A 13,288-nucleotide genomic window follows, 5' to 3' on the forward strand; every position below is an offset into this window, starting at 1 on the left:
AAGTGTCTCTCGAATCGAGTCAGCACTCGTTTACGGCCACACCACCCTGAGCACGCCCGCTCTCGTCTGATCTCGGAAGCCAAGCAGGGTCGGCCCTGGTTAGTACTTGAATGGGAGACCGCCTGGGAATACCTGGTGCTGTAAGAATTTAATTAATTAATTTTTTATGTCATTTTTCCCATGAATGCGTCCTTTCTGTAAGCGTTCTCCCATGGCATGCCGTTGCCACATTAGTTTTGAAGTGTCTCTCGAATCAAGTCCGCACTCGCTTACGGCCACACCACCCCGAGCACGCCCGCTCTCGTCTGATCTCGTAAGCCAAGCAGGGTCGGGCCTGGTTAGTACTTGGATGGGAGACCGCCTGGGAATACCAGGTGCTCTAAGCATTTAATTAATTAATTATTTTTTTATGTCATTTTTTCCCATGAATGCAATCTTTCTGTAAGCGTTCACTGATGTCATGGCGTTGCCACATAAGTCTTGAAGTGTCTATCGAAGCGAGTCAGCACTCGCTTACGGCCACACCACCCTGAGCACGCCCGCTCTCGTCTGATCTCGGAAGCCAAGCAGGGTCGGGCCTAGTTAGTACTTGGATGGGAGACCGCCTGGGAATACCAGGTGCTGTAAGCATTTAATTAATTAATTATTTTTTTTATATCATTTTTTCCCATGAATGCGTCCTTTCTGTAACCATTTACCGATGTCATTGCGTTGCCACATTAGCCTTGAAGTGTCTCTCGAATCGAGTCAGCACTCGTTTACGGCCACACCACCCTGAGCACGCCCGCTCTCGTCTGATCTCGGAAGCCAAGCAGGGTCGGGCCTGGTTAGTTCTTGGATGGGAGACCGCCTGGGAATACCAGGTGCTGTAAGCTTTTAATTAATTAATTATTTTTTTATGTCATTTTTTCCCATGAATGCGTCCTTTCTGTAACCATTTACCGATGTCATTGCGTTGCCACATTAGCCTTGAAGTGTCTCTCGAATCGAGTCAGCACTCGTTTACGGCCACACCACCCTGAGCACGCCCGCTCTCATCTGATCTCGGAAGCCAAGCAGGGTCGGGCCTGGTTAGTACTTGGATGGGAGACCGCCTGGGAATACCTGGTGCTGTAAGAATTTAATTAATTAATTATTTTTTTTATATCATTTTTTCCCATGAATGCGTCCTTTCTGTAACCATTTACCGATGTCATTGCGTTGCCACATTAGCCTTGAAGTGTCTCTCGAATCGAGTCAGCACTCGTTTACGGCCACACCACCCTGAGCACGCCCGCTCTCGTCTGATCTCGGAAGCCAAGCAGGGTCGGGCCTGGTTAGTACTTGGATGGGAGACCGCCTGGGAATACCTGGTGCTGTAAGAATTTAATTAATTAATTTTTTATGTCATTTTTCCCATGAATGCGTCCTTTCTGTAAGCGTTCTCCCATGGCATGCCGTTGCCACATTAGTTTTGAAGTGTCTCTCGAATCAAGTCCACACTCGCTTACGTCCACACCACCCTGAGCACGCCCGCTCTCGTCTGATCTCGGAAGCCAAGCAGGGTCGGGCCTGGTTAGTACTTGGATGGGAGGTTGCCTGGGAATACCAGGTGCTGTAAGCATTTAATTAATTAAATATTTATTTATGTCATTTTTTCCCATGAATGCGTTCTTTCTGTAAGCGTTCACTGATGTCATGGCGTTGCCACATAAGTCTTGAAGTGTCTGTCGATTCGAGTCGGCACTCGCTTACGGCCACACCACCCTGAGCACGCCCGCTCTCGTCTGATCTCGGAAGCCAAGCAGGGTCGGGCCTGGTTAGTACTTGGATGGGAGACCGCCTGGGAATACCAGGTGCTGTAAGCATTTAATTAATTAAATATTTATTTATGTCATATTTTCCCATGAATGCGTCCTTTCTGTAAGCGTTCTCCCATGGCATGGCGTTGCCACATTAGTTTTGAAGTGTCTCTCGAATCGAGTCTGCACTCGCTTACGGCCACACCACCCTGAGCACGCCAGCTCTCGTCTGATCTCGGAAGCCAAGCAGGGTCGGGCCTGGTTAGTACTTGGATGGGAGACCGCCTGGGAATACCAGGTGCTGTAAGCATTTAATTAATTATTAATTTTTTTTATGTCATTTTTTCCCATGAATGCGTCCTTTCTGTAACCATTTACCGATGTCATTGCGTTGCCACATTAGCCTTGAAGTGTCTCTCGAATCGAGTCAGCACTCGTTTACGGCCACACCACCCTGAGCACGCCCGCTCTCGTCTGATCTCGGAAGCCAAGCAGGGTCGGGCCTGGTTAGTACTTGGATGGGAGACCGCCTGGGAATACCTGGTGCTGTAAGAATTAAATTAATTAATTATTTATGTCATTTTTCCCATGAATGCGTCCTTTCTGTAAGCGTTCTGGTTGCCACATTAGTTTTGAAGTGTCTCTCGAATCAAGGCAGCACTCGTTTACGGCCACGCCACCCTGAGCACGCCCGCTCTCGTCTGATCTCGTAAGCCAAGCAGGGTCGGGCCTGGTTAGTACTTGGATGGGAGACCGCCTGGGAATACCAGGTGCTGTAAGCATTTAATTAATTAATTATTTTTTTATGTCATTTTTTCCCATGAATGCGATCTTTCTGTAAGCGTTCACTGATGTCATGGCGTTGCCACATAAGTCTTGAAGTGTCTATCGAAGCGAGTCAGCACTCGCTTACGGCCACACCACCCTGAGCACGCCCGCTCTCGTCTGATCTCGGAAGCCAAGCAGGGTCGGGCCTGGTTAGTACTTGGATGGGAGACCGCCTGGGAATACCAGGTGCTGTAAGCATTTAATTAATTAATTATTTTTTTTTATGTCATTTTTTCCCATGAATGCGTCCTTTCTGTAACCATTTACCGATGTCATTGCGTTGCCACATTAGCCTTGAAGTGTCTCTCGAATCGAGTCAGCACTCGTTTACGGCCACACCACCCTGAGCACGCCCGCTCTCATCTGATCTCGGAAGCCAAGCAGGGTCGGGCCTGGTTAGTACTTGGATGGGAGACCGCTTGGGAATACCTGGTGCTGTAAGAATTTAATTAATTAATTATTTATGTCATTTTTCCCATGAATGCGTCCTTTCTGTAAGCGTTCTCCCATGGCATGGCGTTGCCACATTAGTTTTGAAGTGTCTCTCGAATCAAGTCCGCACTCGCTTACGGCCACACCACCCTGAGCACGCCCGCTCTCGTCTGATCTCGGAAGCCAAGCAGGGTCGGGCCTGGTTAGTACTTGGATGGGAGACCGCCTGGGAATACCTGGTGCTGTAAGAATTTAATTAATTAATTTTTTATGTCATTTTTCCCATGAATGCGTCCTTTCTGTAAGGGTTCTCCCATGGCATGCCGTTGCCACATTAGTTTTGAAGTGTCTCTCGAATCGAGTCAGCACTCGTTTACGGCCACACCACCCTGAGCAAGCCCGCTCTCGTCTGATCTCGGAAGCCAAGCAGGGTCGGGCCTGGTTAGTACTTGGATGGGAGACCGCCTGGGAATACCAGGTTCTGTAAGCATTTAATTAATTAATTATTTATGTCATTTTTTCCCATGAATGCGATCTTTCTGTAAGCGTTCACTGATGTCATGGCGTTGCCACATAAGTCTTGAAGTGTCTATCGAAGCGAGTCAGCACACGCTTACGGCCACACCACCCTGAGCACGCCCGCTCTCGTCTGATCTCGGAAGCCAAGCAGGGTCGGGCCTGGTTAGTACTTGGATGGGAGACCGCCTGGGAATACCAGGTGCTGTAAGCATTTAATTAATTAAATATTCATTTATGTCATATTTTCCCATGAATGCGTCCTTTCTGTAAGCGTTCTCCCATGGCATGGCGTTGCCACATTAGTTTTGAAGTGTCTCTCGAATCAAGTCCGCACTCGCTGACGGCCACACCACCCTGAGCACGCTCGCTCTCGTCTGATCTCGGAAGCCAAGCAGGGTCGGGCCTGGTTAGTACTTGGATGGGAGACCGCCTGGGAATACCAGGTGCTGTAAGCATTTAATTAATTAATACTTTTTTTATGTCATTTTTCCCATGAATGCGTCCTTTCTGTAACCATTTACCGATGTCATTGCGTTGCCACATTAGCCTTGAAGTGTCTCTCGAATCGAGTCAGCACTCGCTTACGGCCACACCACCCTGAGCACGCCCGCTCTCGTCTGATCTCGTAAGCCAAGCAGGGTCGGGCCTGGTTAGTACTTGGATGGGAGACCGCCTGGGAATACCAGGTGCTGTAAGCATTTAATTAATTAATTATTTTTTATGTCATTTTTTCCCATGAATGCGATCTTTCTGTAAGCGTTCACTGATGTCATGGCGTTGCCACATAAGTCTTGAAGTGTCTATCGAAGCGAGTCAGCACTCGCTTACGGCCACACCACCCTGAGCACGCCCGCTCTCGTCTGATCTCGGAAGCCAAGCAGGGTCGGGCCTGGTTAGTACTTGGATGGGAGACCGCCTGGGAATACCAGGTGCTGTAAGCATTTAATTAATTAATTATTTTTTTTATATCATTTTTTCCCATGAATGCGTCCTTTCTGTAACCATTTACCGATGTCATTGCGTTGCCACATTAGCCTTGAAGTGTCTCTCGAATCGAGTCAGCACTCGTTTACGGCCACACCACCCTGAGCACGCCCGCTCTCGTCTGATCTCGGAAGCCAAGCAGGGTCGGGCCTGGTTAGTACTTGGATGGGAGACCGCCTGGGAATACCTGGTGCTGTAAGAATTTAATTAATTATTTTTTATGTCATTTTTCCCATGAATGCGTCCTTTCTGTAAGCGTTCTCCCATGGCATGCCGTTGCCACATTAGTTTTGAAGTGTCTCTCGAATCAAGTCCACACTCGCTTACGTCCACACCACCCTGAGCACGCCCGCTCTCGTCTGATCTCGGAAGCCAAGCAGGGTCGGGCCTGGTTAGTACTTGGATGGGAGGTTGCCTGGGAATACCAGGTGCTGTAAGCATTTAATTAATTAAATATTTATTTATGTCATTTTTTCCCATGAATGCGTTCTTTCTGTAAGCGTTCACTGATGTCATGGCGTTGCCACATAAGTCTTGAAGTGTCTGTCGATTCGAGTCGGCACTCGCTTACGGCCACACCACCCTGAGCACGCCCGCTCTCGTCTGATCTCGGAAGCCAAGCAGGGTCGGGCCTGGTTAGTACTTGGATGGGAGACCGCCTGGGAATACCAGGTGCTGTAAGCATTTAATTAATTAAATATTTATTTATGTCATATTTTCCCATGAATGCGTCCTTTCTGTAAGCGTTCTCCCATGGCATGGCGTTGCCACATTAGTTTTGAAGTGTCTCTCGAATCGAGTCTGCACTCGCTTACGGCCACACCACCCTGAGCACGCCAGCTCTCGTCTGATCTCGGAAGCCAAGCAGGGTCGGGCCTGGTTAGTACTTGGATGGGAGACCGCCTGGGAATACCAGGTGCTGTAAGCATTTAATTAATTATTAATTTTTTTTATGTCATTTTTTCCCATGAATGCGTCCTTTCTGTAACCATTTACCGATGTCATTGCGTTGCCACATTAGCCTTGAAGTGTCTCTCGAATCGAGTCAGCACTCGTTTACGGCCACACCACCCTGAGCACGCCCGCTCTCGTCTGATCTCGGAAGCCAAGCAGGGTCGGGCCTGGTTAGTACTTGGATGGGAGACCGCCTGGGAATACCTGGTGCTGTAAGAATTAAATTAATTAATTATTTATGTCATTTTTCCCATGAATGCGTCCTTTCTGTAAGCGTTCTGGTTGCCACATTAGTTTTGAAGTGTCTCTCGAATCAAGGCAGCACTCGCTTACGGCCACGCCACCCTGAGCACGCCCGCTCTCGTCTGATCTCGTAAGCCAAGCAGGGTCGGGCCTGGTTAGTACTTGGATGGGAGACCGCCTGGGAATACCAGGTGCTGTAAGCATTTAATTAATTAATTATTTTTTTATGTCATTTTTTCCCATGAATGCGATCTTTCTGTAAGCGTTCACTGATGTCATGGCGTTGCCACATAAGTCTTGAAGTGTCTATCGAAGCGAGTCAGCACTCGCTTACGGCCACACCACCCTGAGCACGCCCGCTCTCGTCTGATCTCGGAAGCCAAGCAGGGTCGGGCCTGGTTAGTACTTGGATGGGAGACCGCCTGGGAATACCAGGTGCTGTAAGCATTTAATTAATTAATTATTTTTTTTATGTCATTTTTTCCCATGAATGCGTCCTTTCTGTAACCATTTACCGATGTCATTGCGTTGCCACATTAGCCTTGAAGTGTCTCTCGAATCGAGTCAGCACTCGTTTACGGCCACACCACCCTGAGCACGCCCGCTCTCGTCTGATCTCGGAAGCCAAGCAGGGTCGGCCCTGGTTAGTACTTGGATGGGAGACCGCCTGGGAATACCTGGTGCTGTAAGAATTTAATTAATTAATTTTTTATGTCATTTTTCCCATGAATGCGTCCTTTCTGTAAGCGTTCTCCCATGGCATGCCGTTGCCACATTAGTTTTGAAGTGTCTCTCGAATCAAGTCCGCACTCGCTTACGGCCACACCACCCCGAGCACGCCCGCTCTCGTCTGATCTCGTAAGCCAAGCAGGGTCGGGCCTGGTTAGTACTTGGATGGGAGACCGCCTGGGAATACCAGGTGCTCTAAGCATTTAATTAATTAATTATTTTTTATGTCATTTTTTCCCATGAATGCGATCTTTCTGTAAGCGTTCACTGATGTCATGGCGTTGCCACATAAGTCTTGAAGTGTCTATCGAAGCGAGTCAGCACTCGCTTACGGCCACACCACCCTGAGCACGCCCGCTCTCGTCTGATCTCGGAAGCCAAGCAGGGTCGGGCCTAGTTAGTACTTGGATGGGAGACCGCCTGGGAATACCAGGTGCTGTAAGCATTTAATTAATTAATTATTTTTTTTATATCATTTTTTCCCATGAATGCGTCCTTTCTGTAACCATTTACCGATGTCATTGCGTTGCCACATTAGCCTTGAAGTGTCTCTCGAATCGAGTCAGCACTCGTTTACGGCCACACCACCCTGAGCACGCCCGCTCTCGTCTGATCTCGGAAGCCAAGCAGGGTCGGCCCTGGTTAGTACTTGGATGGGAGACCGCCTGGGAATACCTGGTGCTGTAAGAATTTAATTAATTAATTTTTTATGTCATTTTTCCCATGAATGCGTCCTTTCTGTAAGCGTTCTCCCATGGCATGCCGTTGCCACATTAGTTTTGAAGTGTCTCTCGAATCAAGTCCGCACTCGCTTACGGCCACACCACCCCGAGCACGCCCGCTCTCGTCTGATCTCGTAAGCCAAGCAGGGTCGGGCCTGGTTAGTACTTGGATGGGAGACCGCCTGGGAATACCAGGTGCTCTAAGCATTTAATTAATTAATTATTTTTTTATGTCATTTTTTCCCATGAATGCAATCTTTCTGTAAGCGTTCACTGATGTCATGGCGTTGCCACATAAGTCTTGAAGTGTCTATCGAAGCGAGTCAGCACTCGCTTACGGCCACACCACCCTGAGCACGCCCGCTCTCGTCTGATCTCGGAAGCCAAGCAGGGTCGGGCCTAGTTAGTACTTGGATGGGAGACCGCCTGGGAATACCAGGTGCTGTAAGCATTTAATTAATTAATTATTTTTTTTATATCATTTTTTCCCATGAATGCGTCCTTTCTGTAACCATTTACCGATGTCATTGCGTTGCCACATTAGCCTTGAAGTGTCTCTCGAATCGAGTCAGCACTCGTTTACGGCCACACCACCCTGAGCACGCCCGCTCTCGTCTGATCTCGGAAGCCAAGCAGGGTCGGGCCTGGTTAGTTCTTGGATGGGAGACCGCCTGGGAATACCAGGTGCTGTAAGCTTTTAATTAATTAATTATTTTTTTATGTCATTTTTTCCCATGAATGCGTCCTTTCTGTAACCATTTACCGATGTCATTGCGTTGCCACATTAGCCTTGAAGTGTCTCTCGAATCGAGTCAGCACTCGTTTACGGCCACACCACCCTGAGCACGCCCGCTCTCATCTGATCTCGGAAGCCAAGCAGGGTCGGGCCTGGTTAGTACTTGGATGGGAGACCGCTTGGGAATACCTGGTGCTGTAAGAATTTAATTAATTAATTATTTATGTCATTTTTCCCATGAATGCGTCCTTTCTGTAAGCGTTCTCCCATGGCATGGCGTTGCCACATTAGTTTTGAAGTGTCTCTCGAATCAAGTCCGCACTCGCTTACGGCCACACCACCCTGAGCACGCCCGCTCTCGTCTGATCTCGGAAGCCAAGCAGGGTCGGGCCTGGTTAGTACTTGGATGGGAGACCGCCTGGGAATACCTGGTGCTGTAAGAATTTAATTAATTAATTTTTTATGTCATTTTTCCCATGAATGCGTCCTTTCTGTAAGGGTTCTCCCATGGCATGCCGTTGCCACATTAGTTTTGAAGTGTCTCTCGAATCGAGTCAGCACTCGTTTACGGCCACACCACCCTGAGCAAGCCCGCTCTCGTCTGATCTCGGAAGCCAAGCAGGGTCGGGCCTGGTTAGTACTTGGATGGGAGACCGCCTGGGAATACCAGGTTCTGTAAGCATTTAATTAATTAATTATTTATGTCATTTTTTCCCATGAATGCGATCTTTCTGTAAGCGTTCACTGATGTCATGGCGTTGCCACATAAGTCTTGAAGTGTCTATCGAAGCGAGTCAGCACACGCTTACGGCCACACCACCCTGAGCACGCCCGCTCTCGTCTGATCTCGGAAGCCAAGCAGGGTCGGGCCTGGTTAGTACTTGGATGGGAGACCGCCTGGGAATACCAGGTGCTGTAAGCATTTAATTAATTAAATATTCATTTATGTCATATTTTCCCATGAATGCGTCCTTTCTGTAAGCGTTCTCCCATGGCATGGCGTTGCCACATTAGTTTTGAAGTGTCTCTCGAATCAAGTCCGCACTCGCTGACGGCCACACCACCCTGAGCACGCTCGCTCTCGTCTGATCTCGGAAGCCAAGCAGGGTCGGGCCTGGTTAGTACTTGGATGGGAGACCGCCTGGGAATACCAGGTGCTGTAAGCATTTAATTAATTAATACTTTTTTTATGTCATTTTTCCCATGAATGCGTCCTTTCTGTAACCATTTACCGATGTCATTGCGTTGCCACATTAGCCTTGAAGTGTCTCTCGAATCGAGTCAGCACTCGCTTACGGCCACACCACCCTGAGCACGCCCGCTCTCGTCTGATCTCGTAAGCCAAGCAGGGTCGGGCCTGGTTAGTACTTGGATGGGAGACCGCCTGGGAATACCAGGTGCTGTAAGCATTTAATTAATTAATTATTTTTTTATGTCATTTTTTCCCATGAATGCGATCTTTCTGTAAGCGTTCACTGATGTCATGGCGTTGCCACATAAGTCTTGAAGTGTCTATCGAAGCGAGTCAGCACTCGCTTACGGCCACACCACCCTGAGCACGCCCGCTCTCGTCTGATCTCGGAAGCCAAGCAGGGTCGGGCCTGGTTAGTACTTGGATGGGAGACCGCCTGGGAATACCAGGTGCTGTAAGCATTTAATTAATTAATTATTTTTTTTATATCATTTTTTCCCATGAATGCGTCCTTTCTGTAACCATTTACCGATGTCATTGCGTTGCCACATTAGCCTTGAAGTGTCTCTCGAATCGAGTCAGCACTCGTTTACGGCCACACCACCCTGAGCACGCCCGCTCTCGTCTGATCTCGGAAGCCAAGCAGGGTCGGGCCTGGTTAGTACTTGGATGGGAGACCGCTTGGGAATACCTGGTGCTGTAAGAATTTAATTAATTAATTTTTTATGTCATTTTTCCCATGAATGCGTCCTTTCTGTAAGCGTTCTCCCATGGCATGCCGTTGCCACATTAGTTTTGAAGTGTCTCTCGAATCAAGTCCACACTCGCTTACGTCCACACCACCCTGAGCACGCCCGCTCTCGTCTGATCTCGGAAGCCAAGCAGGGTCGGGCCTGGTTAGTACTTGGATGGGAGGTTGCCTGGGAATACCAGGTGCTGTAAGCATTTAATTAATTAAATATTTATTTATGTCATTTTTTCCCATGAATGCGTTCTTTCTGTAAGCGTTCACTGATGTCATGGCGTTGCCACATAAGTCTTGAAGTGTCTGTCGATTCGAGTCGGCACTCGCTTACGGCCACACCACCCTGAGCACGCCCGCTCTCGTCTGATCTCGGAAGCCAAGCAGGGTCGGGCCTGGTTAGTACTTGGATGGGAGACCGCCTGGGAATACCAGGTGCTGTAAGCATTTAATTAATTAAATATTTATTTATGTCATATTTTCCCATGAATGCGTCCTTTCTGTAAGCGTTCTCCCATGGCATGGCGTTGCCACATTAGTTTTGAAGTGTCTCTCGAATCGAGTCTGCACTCGCTTACGGCCACACCACCCTGAGCACGCCAGCTCTCGTCTGATCTCGGAAGCCAAGCAGGGTCGGGCCTGGTTAGTACTTGGATGGGAGACCGCCTGGGAATACCAGGTGCTGTAAGCATTTAATTAATTATTAATTTTTTTTATGTCATTTTTTCCCATGAATGCGTCCTTTCTGTAACCATTTACCGATGTCATTGCGTTGCCACATTAGCCTTGAAGTGTCTCTCGAATCGAGTCAGCACTCGTTTACGGCCACACCACCCTGAGCACGCCCGCTCTCGTCTGATCTCGGAAGCCAAGCAGGGTCGGGCCTGGTTAGTACTTGGATGGGAGACCGCCTGGGAATACCTGGTGCTGTAAGAATTAAATTAATTAATTATTTATGTCATTTTTCCCATGAATGCGTCCTTTCTGTAAGCGTTCTGGTTGCCACATTAGTTTTGAAGTGTCTCTCGAATCAAGGCAGCACTCGTTTACGGCCACGCCACCCTGAGCACGCCCGCTCTCGTCTGATCTCGTAAGCCAAGCAGGGTCGGGCCTGGTTAGTACTTGGATGGGAGACCGCCTGGGAATACCAGGTGCTGTAAGCATTTAATTAATTAATTATTTTTTTATGTCATTTTTTCCCATGAATGCGATCTTTCTGTAAGCGTTCACTGATGTCATGGCGTTGCCACATAAGTCTTGAAGTGTCTATCGAAGCGAGTCAGCACTCGCTTACGGCCACACCACCCTGAGCACGCCCGCTCTCGTCTGATCTCGGAAGCCAAGCAGGGTCGGGCCTGGTTAGTACTTGGATGGGAGACCGCCTGGGAATACCAGGTGCTGTAAGCATTTAATTAATTAATTATTTTTTTTTATGTCATTTTTTCCCATGAATGCGTCCTTTCTGTAACCATTTACCGATGTCATTGCGTTGCCACATTAGCCTTGAAGTGTCTCTCGAATCGAGTCAGCACTCGTTTACGGCCACACCACCCTGAGCACGCCCGCTCTCGTCTGATCTCAGAAGCCAAGCAGGGTCGGGCCTAGTTAGTACTTGGATGGGAGACCGCCTGGGAATACCAGGTGCTGTAAGCATTTAAATAATTAATTATTTTTTTTATATCATTTTTTCCCATGAATGCGTCCTTTCTGTAACCATTTACCGATGTCATTGCGTTGCCACATTAGCCTTGAAGTGTCTCTCGAATCGAGTCAGCACTCGTTTACGGCCACACCACCCTGAGCACGCCCGCTCTCGTCTGATCTCGGAAGCCAAGCAGGGTCGGCCCTGGTAAGTACTTGGATGGGAGACCGCCTGGGAATACCTGGTGCTGTAAGAATTTAATTAATTAATTTTTTATGTCATTTTTCCCATGAATGCGTCCTTTCTGTAAGCGTTCTCCCATGGCATGCCGTTGCCACATTAGTTTTGAAGTGTCTCTCGAATCAAGTCCGCACTCGCTTACGGCCACACCACCCCGAGCACGCCCGCTCTCGTCTGATCTCGTAAGCCAAGCAGGGTCGGGCCTGGTTAGTACTTGGATGGGAGACCGCCTGGGAATACCAGGTGCTCTAAGCATTTAATTAATTAATTATTTTTTTATGTCATTTTTTCCCATGAATGCGATCTTTCTGTAAGCGTTCACTGATGTCATGGCGTTGCCACATAAGTCTTGAAGTGTCTATCGAAGCGAGTCAGCACTCGCTTACGGCCACACCACCCTGAGCACGCCCGCTCTCGTCTGATCTCGGAAGCCAAGCAGGGTCGGGCCTAGTTAGTACTTGGATGGGAGACCGCCTGGGAATACCAGGTGCTGTAAGCATTTAATTAATTAATTATTTTTTTATGTCATTTTTTCCCATGAATGCGATCTTTCTGTAAGCGTTCACTGATGTCATGGCGTTGCCACATAAGTCTTGAAGTGTCTATCGAAGCGAGTCAGCACTCGCTTACGGCCACACCACCCTGAGCACGCCCGCTCTCGTCTGATCTCGGAAGCCAAGCAGGGTCGGGCCTGGTTAGTACTTGGATGGGAGACCGCCTGGGAATACCAGGTGCTGTAAGCATTTAATTAATTAATTATTTTTTTTATATCATTTTTTCCCATGAATGCGTCCTTTCTGTAACCATTTACCGATGTCATTGCGTTGCCACATTAGCCTTGAAGTGTCTCTCGAATCGAGTCAGCACTCGTTTACGGCCACACCACCCTGAGCACGCCCGCTCTCGTCTGATCTCGGAAGCCAAGCAGGGTCGGGCCTGGTTAGTACTTGGATGGGAGACCGCCTGGGAATACCTGGTGCTGTAAGAATTTAATTAATTAATTTTTTATGTCATTTTTCCCATGAATGCGTCCTTTCTGTAAGCGTTCTCCCATGGCATGCCGTTGCCACATTAGTTTTGAAGTGTCTCTCGAATCAAGTCCACACTCGCTTACGTCCACACCACCCTGAGCACGCCCGCTCTCGTCTGATCTCGGAAGCCAAGCAGGGTCGGGCCTGGTTAGTACTTGGATGGGAGGTTGCCTGGGAATACCAGGTGCTGTAAGCATTTAATTAATTAAATATTTATTTATGTCATTTTTTCCCATGAATGCGTTCTTTCTGTAAGCGTTCACTGATGTCATGGCGTTGCCACATAAGTCTTGAAGTGTCTGTCGATTCGAGTCGGCACTCGCTTACGGCCACACCACCCTGAGCACGCCCGCTCTCGTCTGATCTCGGAAGCCAAGCAGGGTCGGGCCTGGTTAGTACTTGGATGGGAGACCGCCTGGGAATACCAGGTGCTGTAAGCATTTAATTAATTAAATATTTATTTATGTCATATTTTCCCATGAATGCGTCCTTTCTGTAAGCGTTCTCCCATGG

At 48.3% G+C, this 13,288-nt stretch overlaps 37 non-coding genes and 18 pseudogenes across 37 annotated transcripts; all 55 read left to right on the plus strand.

Annotated features, from left to right (window-relative positions):
- The first annotated feature begins 28 nt into the window (after window positions 1–28).
- Window positions 29–147, plus strand: LOC135726257 (5S ribosomal RNA; annotated as a pseudogene).
- A 120-nt stretch (window positions 148–267) lies between these two features.
- LOC135726768 (5S ribosomal RNA) lies at window positions 268–386 on the plus strand (annotated as a pseudogene).
- A 125-nt stretch (window positions 387–511) lies between these two features.
- On the plus strand, window positions 512–630 carry LOC135724012 (5S ribosomal RNA). The gene has a single exon (XR_010523689.1). It is a non-coding gene; the product is annotated as a 5S ribosomal RNA (ribosomal RNA).
- A 126-nt stretch (window positions 631–756) lies between these two features.
- LOC135725095 (5S ribosomal RNA) lies at window positions 757–875 on the plus strand. Its single transcript, XR_010524745.1, has one exon. It is a non-coding gene; the product is annotated as a 5S ribosomal RNA (ribosomal RNA).
- A 125-nt stretch (window positions 876–1,000) lies between these two features.
- On the plus strand, window positions 1,001–1,119 carry LOC135724002 (5S ribosomal RNA). The gene has a single exon (XR_010523679.1). It is a non-coding gene; the product is annotated as a 5S ribosomal RNA (ribosomal RNA).
- Window positions 1,120–1,245: 126 nt separating this feature from the next.
- On the plus strand, window positions 1,246–1,364 carry LOC135724515 (5S ribosomal RNA). Its single transcript, XR_010524179.1, has one exon. It is a non-coding gene; the product is annotated as a 5S ribosomal RNA (ribosomal RNA).
- A 120-nt stretch (window positions 1,365–1,484) lies between these two features.
- Window positions 1,485–1,603, plus strand: LOC135726405 (5S ribosomal RNA; annotated as a pseudogene).
- Window positions 1,604–1,728: 125 nt separating this feature from the next.
- Window positions 1,729–1,847, plus strand: LOC135722423 (5S ribosomal RNA). Its single transcript, XR_010522156.1, has one exon. It is a non-coding gene; the product is annotated as a 5S ribosomal RNA (ribosomal RNA).
- A 125-nt stretch (window positions 1,848–1,972) lies between these two features.
- LOC135724333 (5S ribosomal RNA) lies at window positions 1,973–2,091 on the plus strand. The gene has a single exon (XR_010524001.1). It is a non-coding gene; the product is annotated as a 5S ribosomal RNA (ribosomal RNA).
- A 126-nt stretch (window positions 2,092–2,217) lies between these two features.
- Window positions 2,218–2,336, plus strand: LOC135724516 (5S ribosomal RNA). Its single transcript, XR_010524180.1, has one exon. It is a non-coding gene; the product is annotated as a 5S ribosomal RNA (ribosomal RNA).
- A 108-nt stretch (window positions 2,337–2,444) lies between these two features.
- On the plus strand, window positions 2,445–2,563 carry LOC135725915 (5S ribosomal RNA; annotated as a pseudogene).
- A 125-nt stretch (window positions 2,564–2,688) lies between these two features.
- Window positions 2,689–2,807, plus strand: LOC135722436 (5S ribosomal RNA). The gene has a single exon (XR_010522168.1). It is a non-coding gene; the product is annotated as a 5S ribosomal RNA (ribosomal RNA).
- A 127-nt stretch (window positions 2,808–2,934) lies between these two features.
- On the plus strand, window positions 2,935–3,053 carry LOC135724431 (5S ribosomal RNA). The gene has a single exon (XR_010524097.1). It is a non-coding gene; the product is annotated as a 5S ribosomal RNA (ribosomal RNA).
- Window positions 3,054–3,173: 120 nt separating this feature from the next.
- On the plus strand, window positions 3,174–3,292 carry LOC135723881 (5S ribosomal RNA). The gene has a single exon (XR_010523564.1). It is a non-coding gene; the product is annotated as a 5S ribosomal RNA (ribosomal RNA).
- A 120-nt stretch (window positions 3,293–3,412) lies between these two features.
- On the plus strand, window positions 3,413–3,531 carry LOC135726084 (5S ribosomal RNA; annotated as a pseudogene).
- Window positions 3,532–3,652: 121 nt separating this feature from the next.
- LOC135722448 (5S ribosomal RNA) lies at window positions 3,653–3,771 on the plus strand. The gene has a single exon (XR_010522179.1). It is a non-coding gene; the product is annotated as a 5S ribosomal RNA (ribosomal RNA).
- A 125-nt stretch (window positions 3,772–3,896) lies between these two features.
- On the plus strand, window positions 3,897–4,015 carry LOC135725166 (5S ribosomal RNA). Its single transcript, XR_010524812.1, has one exon. It is a non-coding gene; the product is annotated as a 5S ribosomal RNA (ribosomal RNA).
- Window positions 4,016–4,139: 124 nt separating this feature from the next.
- LOC135724445 (5S ribosomal RNA) lies at window positions 4,140–4,258 on the plus strand. Its single transcript, XR_010524111.1, has one exon. It is a non-coding gene; the product is annotated as a 5S ribosomal RNA (ribosomal RNA).
- A 124-nt stretch (window positions 4,259–4,382) lies between these two features.
- Window positions 4,383–4,501, plus strand: LOC135722459 (5S ribosomal RNA). Its single transcript, XR_010522191.1, has one exon. It is a non-coding gene; the product is annotated as a 5S ribosomal RNA (ribosomal RNA).
- A 126-nt stretch (window positions 4,502–4,627) lies between these two features.
- LOC135724517 (5S ribosomal RNA) lies at window positions 4,628–4,746 on the plus strand. The gene has a single exon (XR_010524181.1). It is a non-coding gene; the product is annotated as a 5S ribosomal RNA (ribosomal RNA).
- A 119-nt stretch (window positions 4,747–4,865) lies between these two features.
- LOC135726406 (5S ribosomal RNA) lies at window positions 4,866–4,984 on the plus strand (annotated as a pseudogene).
- A 125-nt stretch (window positions 4,985–5,109) lies between these two features.
- LOC135722471 (5S ribosomal RNA) lies at window positions 5,110–5,228 on the plus strand. Its single transcript, XR_010522202.1, has one exon. It is a non-coding gene; the product is annotated as a 5S ribosomal RNA (ribosomal RNA).
- Window positions 5,229–5,353: 125 nt separating this feature from the next.
- On the plus strand, window positions 5,354–5,472 carry LOC135724334 (5S ribosomal RNA). The gene has a single exon (XR_010524002.1). It is a non-coding gene; the product is annotated as a 5S ribosomal RNA (ribosomal RNA).
- A 126-nt stretch (window positions 5,473–5,598) lies between these two features.
- On the plus strand, window positions 5,599–5,717 carry LOC135724519 (5S ribosomal RNA). The gene has a single exon (XR_010524183.1). It is a non-coding gene; the product is annotated as a 5S ribosomal RNA (ribosomal RNA).
- A 108-nt stretch (window positions 5,718–5,825) lies between these two features.
- Window positions 5,826–5,944, plus strand: LOC135725673 (5S ribosomal RNA; annotated as a pseudogene).
- A 125-nt stretch (window positions 5,945–6,069) lies between these two features.
- Window positions 6,070–6,188, plus strand: LOC135722483 (5S ribosomal RNA). The gene has a single exon (XR_010522214.1). It is a non-coding gene; the product is annotated as a 5S ribosomal RNA (ribosomal RNA).
- Window positions 6,189–6,314: 126 nt separating this feature from the next.
- Window positions 6,315–6,433, plus strand: LOC135726014 (5S ribosomal RNA; annotated as a pseudogene).
- Window positions 6,434–6,553: 120 nt separating this feature from the next.
- On the plus strand, window positions 6,554–6,672 carry LOC135726770 (5S ribosomal RNA; annotated as a pseudogene).
- Window positions 6,673–6,796: 124 nt separating this feature from the next.
- LOC135724013 (5S ribosomal RNA) lies at window positions 6,797–6,915 on the plus strand. Its single transcript, XR_010523690.1, has one exon. It is a non-coding gene; the product is annotated as a 5S ribosomal RNA (ribosomal RNA).
- A 126-nt stretch (window positions 6,916–7,041) lies between these two features.
- Window positions 7,042–7,160, plus strand: LOC135726015 (5S ribosomal RNA; annotated as a pseudogene).
- A 120-nt stretch (window positions 7,161–7,280) lies between these two features.
- LOC135726771 (5S ribosomal RNA) lies at window positions 7,281–7,399 on the plus strand (annotated as a pseudogene).
- Window positions 7,400–7,524: 125 nt separating this feature from the next.
- Window positions 7,525–7,643, plus strand: LOC135724014 (5S ribosomal RNA). Its single transcript, XR_010523691.1, has one exon. It is a non-coding gene; the product is annotated as a 5S ribosomal RNA (ribosomal RNA).
- Window positions 7,644–7,769: 126 nt separating this feature from the next.
- LOC135725096 (5S ribosomal RNA) lies at window positions 7,770–7,888 on the plus strand. The gene has a single exon (XR_010524746.1). It is a non-coding gene; the product is annotated as a 5S ribosomal RNA (ribosomal RNA).
- A 125-nt stretch (window positions 7,889–8,013) lies between these two features.
- Window positions 8,014–8,132, plus strand: LOC135724432 (5S ribosomal RNA). Its single transcript, XR_010524098.1, has one exon. It is a non-coding gene; the product is annotated as a 5S ribosomal RNA (ribosomal RNA).
- Window positions 8,133–8,252: 120 nt separating this feature from the next.
- LOC135723882 (5S ribosomal RNA) lies at window positions 8,253–8,371 on the plus strand. Its single transcript, XR_010523565.1, has one exon. It is a non-coding gene; the product is annotated as a 5S ribosomal RNA (ribosomal RNA).
- A 120-nt stretch (window positions 8,372–8,491) lies between these two features.
- LOC135726085 (5S ribosomal RNA) lies at window positions 8,492–8,610 on the plus strand (annotated as a pseudogene).
- Window positions 8,611–8,731: 121 nt separating this feature from the next.
- Window positions 8,732–8,850, plus strand: LOC135722494 (5S ribosomal RNA). The gene has a single exon (XR_010522227.1). It is a non-coding gene; the product is annotated as a 5S ribosomal RNA (ribosomal RNA).
- Window positions 8,851–8,975: 125 nt separating this feature from the next.
- Window positions 8,976–9,094, plus strand: LOC135725167 (5S ribosomal RNA). The gene has a single exon (XR_010524813.1). It is a non-coding gene; the product is annotated as a 5S ribosomal RNA (ribosomal RNA).
- A 124-nt stretch (window positions 9,095–9,218) lies between these two features.
- On the plus strand, window positions 9,219–9,337 carry LOC135724446 (5S ribosomal RNA). The gene has a single exon (XR_010524112.1). It is a non-coding gene; the product is annotated as a 5S ribosomal RNA (ribosomal RNA).
- Window positions 9,338–9,462: 125 nt separating this feature from the next.
- Window positions 9,463–9,581, plus strand: LOC135722505 (5S ribosomal RNA). The gene has a single exon (XR_010522238.1). It is a non-coding gene; the product is annotated as a 5S ribosomal RNA (ribosomal RNA).
- Window positions 9,582–9,707: 126 nt separating this feature from the next.
- On the plus strand, window positions 9,708–9,826 carry LOC135725205 (5S ribosomal RNA). Its single transcript, XR_010524850.1, has one exon. It is a non-coding gene; the product is annotated as a 5S ribosomal RNA (ribosomal RNA).
- A 120-nt stretch (window positions 9,827–9,946) lies between these two features.
- Window positions 9,947–10,065, plus strand: LOC135726409 (5S ribosomal RNA; annotated as a pseudogene).
- A 125-nt stretch (window positions 10,066–10,190) lies between these two features.
- LOC135722517 (5S ribosomal RNA) lies at window positions 10,191–10,309 on the plus strand. Its single transcript, XR_010522249.1, has one exon. It is a non-coding gene; the product is annotated as a 5S ribosomal RNA (ribosomal RNA).
- Window positions 10,310–10,434: 125 nt separating this feature from the next.
- On the plus strand, window positions 10,435–10,553 carry LOC135724335 (5S ribosomal RNA). Its single transcript, XR_010524003.1, has one exon. It is a non-coding gene; the product is annotated as a 5S ribosomal RNA (ribosomal RNA).
- A 126-nt stretch (window positions 10,554–10,679) lies between these two features.
- Window positions 10,680–10,798, plus strand: LOC135724520 (5S ribosomal RNA). Its single transcript, XR_010524184.1, has one exon. It is a non-coding gene; the product is annotated as a 5S ribosomal RNA (ribosomal RNA).
- A 108-nt stretch (window positions 10,799–10,906) lies between these two features.
- LOC135725917 (5S ribosomal RNA) lies at window positions 10,907–11,025 on the plus strand (annotated as a pseudogene).
- A 125-nt stretch (window positions 11,026–11,150) lies between these two features.
- On the plus strand, window positions 11,151–11,269 carry LOC135722529 (5S ribosomal RNA). Its single transcript, XR_010522261.1, has one exon. It is a non-coding gene; the product is annotated as a 5S ribosomal RNA (ribosomal RNA).
- Window positions 11,270–11,396: 127 nt separating this feature from the next.
- Window positions 11,397–11,515, plus strand: LOC135726020 (5S ribosomal RNA; annotated as a pseudogene).
- Window positions 11,516–11,641: 126 nt separating this feature from the next.
- LOC135726239 (5S ribosomal RNA) lies at window positions 11,642–11,760 on the plus strand (annotated as a pseudogene).
- Window positions 11,761–11,880: 120 nt separating this feature from the next.
- Window positions 11,881–11,999, plus strand: LOC135726772 (5S ribosomal RNA; annotated as a pseudogene).
- A 125-nt stretch (window positions 12,000–12,124) lies between these two features.
- On the plus strand, window positions 12,125–12,243 carry LOC135724016 (5S ribosomal RNA). Its single transcript, XR_010523693.1, has one exon. It is a non-coding gene; the product is annotated as a 5S ribosomal RNA (ribosomal RNA).
- Window positions 12,244–12,368: 125 nt separating this feature from the next.
- LOC135722540 (5S ribosomal RNA) lies at window positions 12,369–12,487 on the plus strand. Its single transcript, XR_010522272.1, has one exon. It is a non-coding gene; the product is annotated as a 5S ribosomal RNA (ribosomal RNA).
- Window positions 12,488–12,613: 126 nt separating this feature from the next.
- On the plus strand, window positions 12,614–12,732 carry LOC135724521 (5S ribosomal RNA). Its single transcript, XR_010524185.1, has one exon. It is a non-coding gene; the product is annotated as a 5S ribosomal RNA (ribosomal RNA).
- A 120-nt stretch (window positions 12,733–12,852) lies between these two features.
- LOC135726410 (5S ribosomal RNA) lies at window positions 12,853–12,971 on the plus strand (annotated as a pseudogene).
- A 125-nt stretch (window positions 12,972–13,096) lies between these two features.
- Window positions 13,097–13,215, plus strand: LOC135722552 (5S ribosomal RNA). The gene has a single exon (XR_010522284.1). It is a non-coding gene; the product is annotated as a 5S ribosomal RNA (ribosomal RNA).
- The last annotated feature ends 73 nt before the right edge of the window (window positions 13,216–13,288 follow it).

The sequence above is a fragment of the Paramisgurnus dabryanus genome, chromosome 9, assembly GCF_030506205.2.
Source record: "Paramisgurnus dabryanus chromosome 9, PD_genome_1.1, whole genome shotgun sequence".
NCBI classification, from domain to species: Eukaryota; Metazoa; Chordata; class Actinopteri; order Cypriniformes; family Cobitidae; genus Paramisgurnus; species Paramisgurnus dabryanus.